Source organism: Frankliniella occidentalis, unplaced genomic scaffold (assembly GCF_000697945.3).
Source record: "Frankliniella occidentalis isolate FOCC.00 unplaced genomic scaffold, Focc_3.1 Scaffold221, whole genome shotgun sequence".
NCBI classification, from domain to species: Eukaryota; Metazoa; Arthropoda; class Insecta; order Thysanoptera; family Thripidae; genus Frankliniella; species Frankliniella occidentalis.
In genome coordinates this window covers 60,503-68,249 of record NW_026267347.1, presented here as the reverse complement: position 1 = coordinate 68,249, position 7,747 = coordinate 60,503, and positions in this window count along the sequence as shown.

Sequence of the window (7,747 nt, the reverse complement as noted above, 5' to 3'; positions counted from 1 at the left end):
GCCCCGTCACCTCTTGGAAGCCTGGTATGTCTGCCCCGCACTTGCGTATTCCCCGTTACCGCGAGTTGAGCCGTCGTCGGCTCCCAAAACCCCTTTCTAGAATCGGTAAGCTTTTTGAGAATCACTCATAAGTATTTCAAACGGGCCAGGATAAATACAGTCATTTTTCCTAATTTCGGACGGTTTTTGAGGGAAAACGCCTGTGACTTCTAGAGTTTTTGAAGTATGAATAATCGCTGAGGATTCTACATGAAACATGTCAAGACGCACCCATCACTACCAAAAAATATTTTTTTACCCATTTGGTTTCCAAGCTTTGGCTTCCAAAGCAGCGTCCGAATTTAGGAACCAAGGAGTCCTAAATTCGGACAATGCGTGCTAAATTCGGACAGTTTTGAAATATCTGGTCTTAAAGATGTAAAAATGGTTGAAGACGGTGTGAAATGGTCTGGTGTGGCGTTAGGACAGTTTATGAAACATTTTTCGAAAAAAGTGAGCGGGGGGGGAGTTGTGGAGGGGGAGAGGAGCAACAAGAGGGTAAAATTAATTAACATGTCTGTTTTTTGTTCATATTTCTATTTGCTGTTAAACACAAAAATAAAATTCAATTCTCGTAAAAAAAATATTTTTTTTACTTAAAACAAAAAGTCTTTATCCATACATGGAACATATTTTCTTTTGCACTATAAGTGCTCTTTGGATGAGTCTGCTTAGTCTTTATCTTGACTGGGAACATTTCCTTTGCGCACAAAGTGTCATGTGGTTAAGTTAAAACAATTCAAACTTATTAAAATCATAAGTGAATCGAAGAGGTGCTCCCTTCCTCTTTAGTTTTTTGGGCTCATCTAAGATTTTGACAACTTCGGAGTAGTCGACGCGCACGATCTCAGGCTGCTGTGGCCACACGAAGGTGACCTTGTCGTGAGGTTTCAACACCTTCACAGCAAGCTCAAGATTTTCGTCGAGGTGGCTCACCTGACCGACTGAAAATTTCGCGGCCCTCTTGAACAGAACGAAGTCACCCTGGTTTGGTTCTATTCGCGGTTCAACAGGCGCCTCCACGTTCCTGCCCCTTGGTGGGTGGGGAGCAGCATTTCGCGCACGACCCTTAGGTGGTGCACGGCGGGTCTGCTGGGTCGCCTGTCGCCTGCGTCTGATTTGATTGGAGACCGAGTGACCTGTGCATTTTTATGTTAAAGTAGTTAGGCTGACTTGCGAGCTGGTCAAGTGACGTACTGAAGGATGTGCAATAGTACTACTTGTAATACCGGTAAAATATAAAATATGAACAGGAGCACTCATAAGACAATAATAAGTGTTATTTTTTAGCTCAGAACAATTTAAATGTCAGACATCAATTTTAAAAAGGTTGATATAGTTGTAAACTTGACTAGTTTCTGACCTGCCGTCAACCTAGCTACGTAAAAATTGCCGGTATGTAAATCGAGGACTAAAATTTAAGATGACGTTTAAAGGCTTGTGAATGTGTACAAGGTGGAATTTAAAGGTACACAGAGCCCACGAAAACCATTTTCAGAGCTGTATCTTGATTCTACATGCATACACTGACATTCGTCACTTTCGCACCGGAAGGTTGGTAGCAAACAAAATTCAAACACGAGATACAACTTGTCATTAAAATGCAAATAATGGATGTTAAAACAGCTTTTGAGTATCTCACAGTTGTAAAAGGAACTAAAAACTATATCCCAAGTATAATAACCCCAAAAGAATCAGTAATATAAGCAATTTACAGAAAAGGGTATCTTGATTTGAATTGCCGCTTTTTCTGCCGTCCAAGCAGAGGACTACAGACCGGCGGCCATCTTGCTAGTTTTGGGCAGTTTTTCGTTAATATCTTTCTTATTACATCATAAACATCCACTTTTCTTTGCACATATCGACGCAGAAGAAAATTCTGCGTCTAATGAGTGCCATCTCCGATTATTTGATCGGCGCGTTTGCGTTTACTGTCAAATAAACCATGCATCTCCCATAAGAGCCCATGTAAAAACGGCCAATTTTAGATTAATTATAATTCGTAAACGACATCATGGAAGTGTAATTTTCTAGAGCTTAACGTGTAGTTCGTTTCACAAGGAATAATTTGAATATACTTTGAACCCTGTAGCTCGGTGGCCCCGAATACAGCCTAACTACTTTAAACGAAGTTTGTTTTTACTTACTTTCTATTGCCTCCATTAATTTTTTGAGAAGTGCTGGGAAAGCCGGTTTCGGCAATGTCAAAGTTCTGTTCTTCGAACTTTTCTTCCACTCGCCGAGAATTTTTCTCCACGCTGCTTTTAGTGGCGAGAAGAACGCGACGTCAAGTGGCTGGAGTAAATGTGTGGAGTTTGGCGGTAGACAAATAAATTTAATTTTATGCTCCGAACACATTTCAAATACTCTTTTGCTAAAATGTGAAGAGACATTGTCGCCAATTACGACTTCATCTCCGTCTACTGATTCTGCCCATGAAAAGAGGGTGGTCCTGAACCAGTCCTCAAATATGGCCATGTCAAACCATCCAGATTTAGATCTGTTGTATCTTGTAGCAGGGGGTCCGTCGGTAGTCCAGGTTTCGGACAGTTCCTTTGATTTATAGACCACGTAGGGTGGCAGAAGTGTACCAGCGGCTGTACCGGCAAACATTAGTGATATGGCTGATTTTGATGTAGTCATTACTTTTACAGGGTATTTCTCTTTTCTTCTGATAATAACAGTTCTGTTTGCCGGGTCGTCGGTCAAATTCGTCTCGTCAAAATTTAAAATATTTTCTGGTGGTATTCCCTCCAAAGATTCTGCCAAATTCTCAAAATACCTATTTATGGTTGCAGGGTCAACCTTTGCCCTAACTGCCTTTATAAGTTTTGGAACTTTACTGTTCAACTGGGGATGCCGCTTCATGAATGCAGTCATCCATTTTCTCCCTGGCAGATTCTCTGTAAATCTCTTTGAGACGACTCCTTTTTTGTCTAGATAGTTCTTTACAAGCAAGGATACCTCCATTCTCGTCAAAGGAAAGCCCCAGTCGGACTGACAAAGTAGATGGGCGACCACCGCTTCCTCCTCTTGTGCCGATAGTTCACAAGCTCTGCCTGCATTACGGAACACTTTTCGCTTGCAAGCGTCTCCTAGCGTCGAGCGTTTCAGATTGTAAATAAAACTTGCCTTGCGGACTGACAAACCACCTTCGATATCCCTCAAAGCTTTCTGGAGGCGGCGAGGGCGACTCGGTGTGTGTGGCTGGTAGGCTGCTGGTCTCTTCGCCTTTGTACGTTCGGCGGCCGCCGCCGCCGCTGCTGACACTCTCGGTGAACGACGGAGATTTGGTGTATCATTTTGGGTTCGTGGCACAGATCTAAGCCCCGACCTTCAAGGAGGAGGAGGCGATCGTGTCATGAGCGCGACACGAGTTGACAACGAAAACCACCGAAACACAAAGAATTGCACACCACTACGAGTTGTTTACGCTGACCTAATCTCTCGCTCCGCTAGCTGCGCTTCCCGTCCGGTGGCCGGGTCAGACCGAGCTGGCAGGCGGTAACAACAACAACAGACTCGCCGCGTCGGGGTTGTCGACGAGGTGCGCTGCCGCACCGCTAGAGCGCGCCACTGCGCAGGCCACCGACAACCCGACATCGTATAGCGGAGTAAGTGCCAGCTCACAGGAGAGAAAAAAAAATGTCCGAATTTAGGGCGCGTACGGAAATTGCCTACCAAATCTACCGGAAGTAAAATTTTTAAAAATGAAAAATATTGTTTTGAAGCTAAAGGAACCTAGTTTCACATATGTCGAGGTCGAAATGCTCTAAGCATCCACGGATGAAAGCCCCACGTTCTGGCGAGACCCATAGAAAACTTCTACATTTTACCTTCCCAAAAATTCTAGGTTTGATAATTTTCTTTGGACGGTGGTATATAAAAATTGTTTTTTTCCTCGGCTATGAAATGGTATACTCTTTACCTACCCATTAAAAAAATCTGGACAGGAAAATGTCAACTGGTTCGGGGTTAAGAGGTGAAAACAGTGAAATGTAGCGAAGTGTCCGAATTTAGGGCGCAAGTCCGAAATTAGGAACAATGACTGTAACCCACGACTGTTGTTCTTTGCTTTCAGACAACTACCGTGACCATGAAAACAGCCACAGGGTGCGTCACCTTCAAGCATCGAGTGGGCACAACCCTTCGCGTGCGAGGAGGGAATCATACGTTCTCCTCGAAAAAAGGATCGCCACCGCCACCAGGAAGCTCGAGGCCAACCGCATCACTACCATTCAGAATCGCCAGTCACTAATGCCACTCCACCTACAGCCGGGTCGCCCAGCGGAGGCAGAACCACCAGCGGGCTGAGGGGGTTGAACCGCTGGCCCCGGAGGTCGCACACCCCATCCCTGAGGCAGAGATGGGACAACCGCCTCCACCCCCTCCTCACGTGCAGGACCAGCTCGACGCCCCCGGGGCGGAGGACGACTCCTCGGAGAATAAAGGGAAAGTGGATAAGCCTTTTGTCCCTGGTGGCCGTGGCCGTGCCCGTGCCCGAGGCCAGGCAGCGCAGCGCGGAGGTGCCGGTGGCCGAGGCCAAGGTCAGGCAGCACAGCGCGGAGGTGAAGGCCGAGGCCGGATCCGCGGTTGGGGTCGAGGCCAGGCAGCACAGCGCGCTGCTGGTGGCCATGGCCAAGGTCAAGCAGCAAAGCAAGGAGGAGCACGACGGCGAAGAGGCGCGGCAGAACGCGTCGAAGACCCACCCTTGGGGGCAGTGCTGCGGGCTCGGCGGAACCTAGGCGGTGAGTTGGGCTGCCGGATTGAAGACAGCATTCTTACTCCTACATATGCCATACCATTCTATCGACAAGTATCTAAGTGTATCTCATTTCTCTGTTTATAGTTGTCCAGGCCATCGTTTAGCCTGCTGCCGCCCAGCCAGTCCTGCCTCACGTCCAGCCCTTTTTCCTGCACGACGCCGTCGATGACGACGACGACATCCACGTCCCGGGTGACAACGACGAAAATCTGTTCGCACTCCCCGAAGCGCAGTACCTTGAACGGTTCAGGGACAGGACCCCGTCACCAGTGAGGGAAGTAGAACTGGAGGCCCAGCCCCAGCCCGTCGACGTCGGACCCACCCTACAACAGCAGCAGCTGCGAGGGGTGGATAACTCTTGAATTGGGTGTACAAATTTCAAGAATTGAATTTGAATTAGCTTGAATTGGTTTGAATTGAATTTGAATTGGACTGAATTGGTGGAATTGGTTTTGAATTGGTTTGAATTATTGCGATTTAATGTTACTGAATTAGCGTGAATTGGCTTGAATTCACTTGAATTGACTGAACATTGTCTTGAACTGGACTGAATTAGTTGAATTAGTTTTGAATTTGTTTGAATTAAATTGAATTGGTCTGAATTAGTTTGAATTGGGCAGAATTAGGGGTGTACACTTGGCAGGGGAGTTATCCACCCCTTGAGCAGCTGCCAGGAGGTGCGCCACGTTGTGAGAAATGCTGGGCGGCCCGAGCCACCATCCTCCTGATGCCGTGCAACCCCCTGGCCCTGTGTGCACCCTCCAATGACTACGCAACGGTGCATGGAGAGTCGTGCCCACTGGGATGCATAGCAGAGGTGATCGAGCGGCGACAAGTCTTCTACTAGTCAGCAATAAATTGGTAAGTACTCTTTCAAAATCAAACCTCAGGAATATTTTTCAATCTAGGTTCAAAAAGATAAATTTTGTAAGCTCCTTGCATCAACATTTGAGTGATATACCTCTTAACAATTAACGAAAGATTTTTGAGATCTTATCACGGAGTTTAACTTTGGTACATTCATTGGATACATTTTCAATCCCAGTCTCAATTTTTTTTTACAAAGTTTTAGGAGTTTACTCAAGCTTTACTTTAAGAAAATATGTACCCAAGTAACTTGTTCTCAGTCAATAGCTTGGAATTAATATTTTGAACTAATCTGAACGATTTTTTTATGTTCTAGAGGATCCTCTTGTTGGTGCTGCACGGCCTTGCATGGCATCGAGTCTCACAGACTCCTCCATCTCAACATGGTTTTAAAAATTAAAAAAATGTGCTTTGCAAGGAAAGTAAGTTTTTTTTTAGATAGTATTCCAACTAATCACACTGATTGACATTAACATAAAGAACATAGATTTGGTATACATCAAATGAAAGATAAAAAGTTCCCTTTAACAATATCAATGCTTTGCATAGAGACACAATCATTTAACACAATTTGCAATTCAACGGTTGGTTGTAGAAGGCTTCAGCAATCCTTACATGCAGTGTACTATGTGTTGCAACAGAATCCGTCTCGCCTGAGTCGATACCCCGCGCTCCGGGCGCGGCAAACAGGCGGGCGCAGGCTGCACTGTTGCCGTTGTTCTCGGCGTGCGGGGGGTGCGGGGAGGGGGCCAGCAGGCCAGCAGGGGAACCGAGGAACGTTACCCGGTAGGGAACAGTGCCAGGGGAACCGCTCCCTGGTACCCCCGATACCCTTAGTACCCCTACTCCCAAATCGATTCCCCGATGACTTAAATATTGTTTTCTTGTTGTCAATACGATACTCTGAGCATTTCGACAAGATAAATAAAGCTGAAACCCTAGTATTTCATGTCAGCTCTGCCCGCGAGCGGTTTTTCGATGTATCGTCAGACGCAAAGAAAGTAGTCCTCCATATAATTGAGTTTTTAAGGGTTCGGACATGGTTCGGAGGATCAGGAAACATTAAAATCATTTGAAAAATAATTCGGATTTAAATAATTGCGAGCTAACGTGTCTATATTGCCCGGCGAAAACCCGAAGAATTCAAATTTCGTCCGCCTTCAACTGTGTGAAGCTTGTGCCGTTACGGGAGCTCTTTGCCGCTTTTCCCGCTCGTCTCTAACGGACAACGGAGCGGAGCTCGCCTTTGACTGCTCTCTTGACTCGGTAAGTACATGTATTGTGCTGTCTGCACCGTACCGATGGAAAAACAAACTTCGGAAAGTCTGTTTGTTTATCGGTGTGATATTCGGAGGTTTTTTGTAGAGAAAGGCTATCGTGAAATTCCGATTCTCTGTAACCTCGAACATCTTTCAGTGTTTTTTGTGGAGGTCTTTTTATACCTGATGTTCCAAAGTTAAAACAGTGCCCTGGCACATTGTTTTACTCCATGCCTGAGGCAAACCTCCACTACCTGAACCTCACAGTGGTGCGGATTTCAACAATGCTGAAGATACACATCAGATACGTATCGTTCTAAAACTTCTGGTGAACTGGTGATAGATCTCATGGTCTAAAGGTCCCCATTCTTGGTTCGCTCATTCGCGGAGCGAGTTCGCTCGCGGCAGTGAGCGGGCTCGGCGAAGCGCTACTCATTGGGTCGCACAAAATTTTGTCTGTGAGAAACGGTCAAAAACATAATGTCCAAGACTAATCTCAGTCAAGGACAAAAAGTCAAAGACAGAAATCAGACATCTATAGTTTTGTCTGTGAGAAACGCTGTCAAGGACAAAGGCTTCTATACCTGTACAAACCGCTGTCAAGGACAAAAAGTCCAAGACAAAAATCAGGCATATATAATTTTGTCTGTGAGAAACGCTGTCAAGGAGATCAAGTCCGAGACATGTTCAATCATACATTGCAAATTGTGAAAAACGCTGTCATAACACTGTCCGAGACAAATCTCTAGGACAAATAGCATAAATATAGGTTTTGTGCGATCGTAACGAGGTCCAAGACAAACATCGAGGACAAACA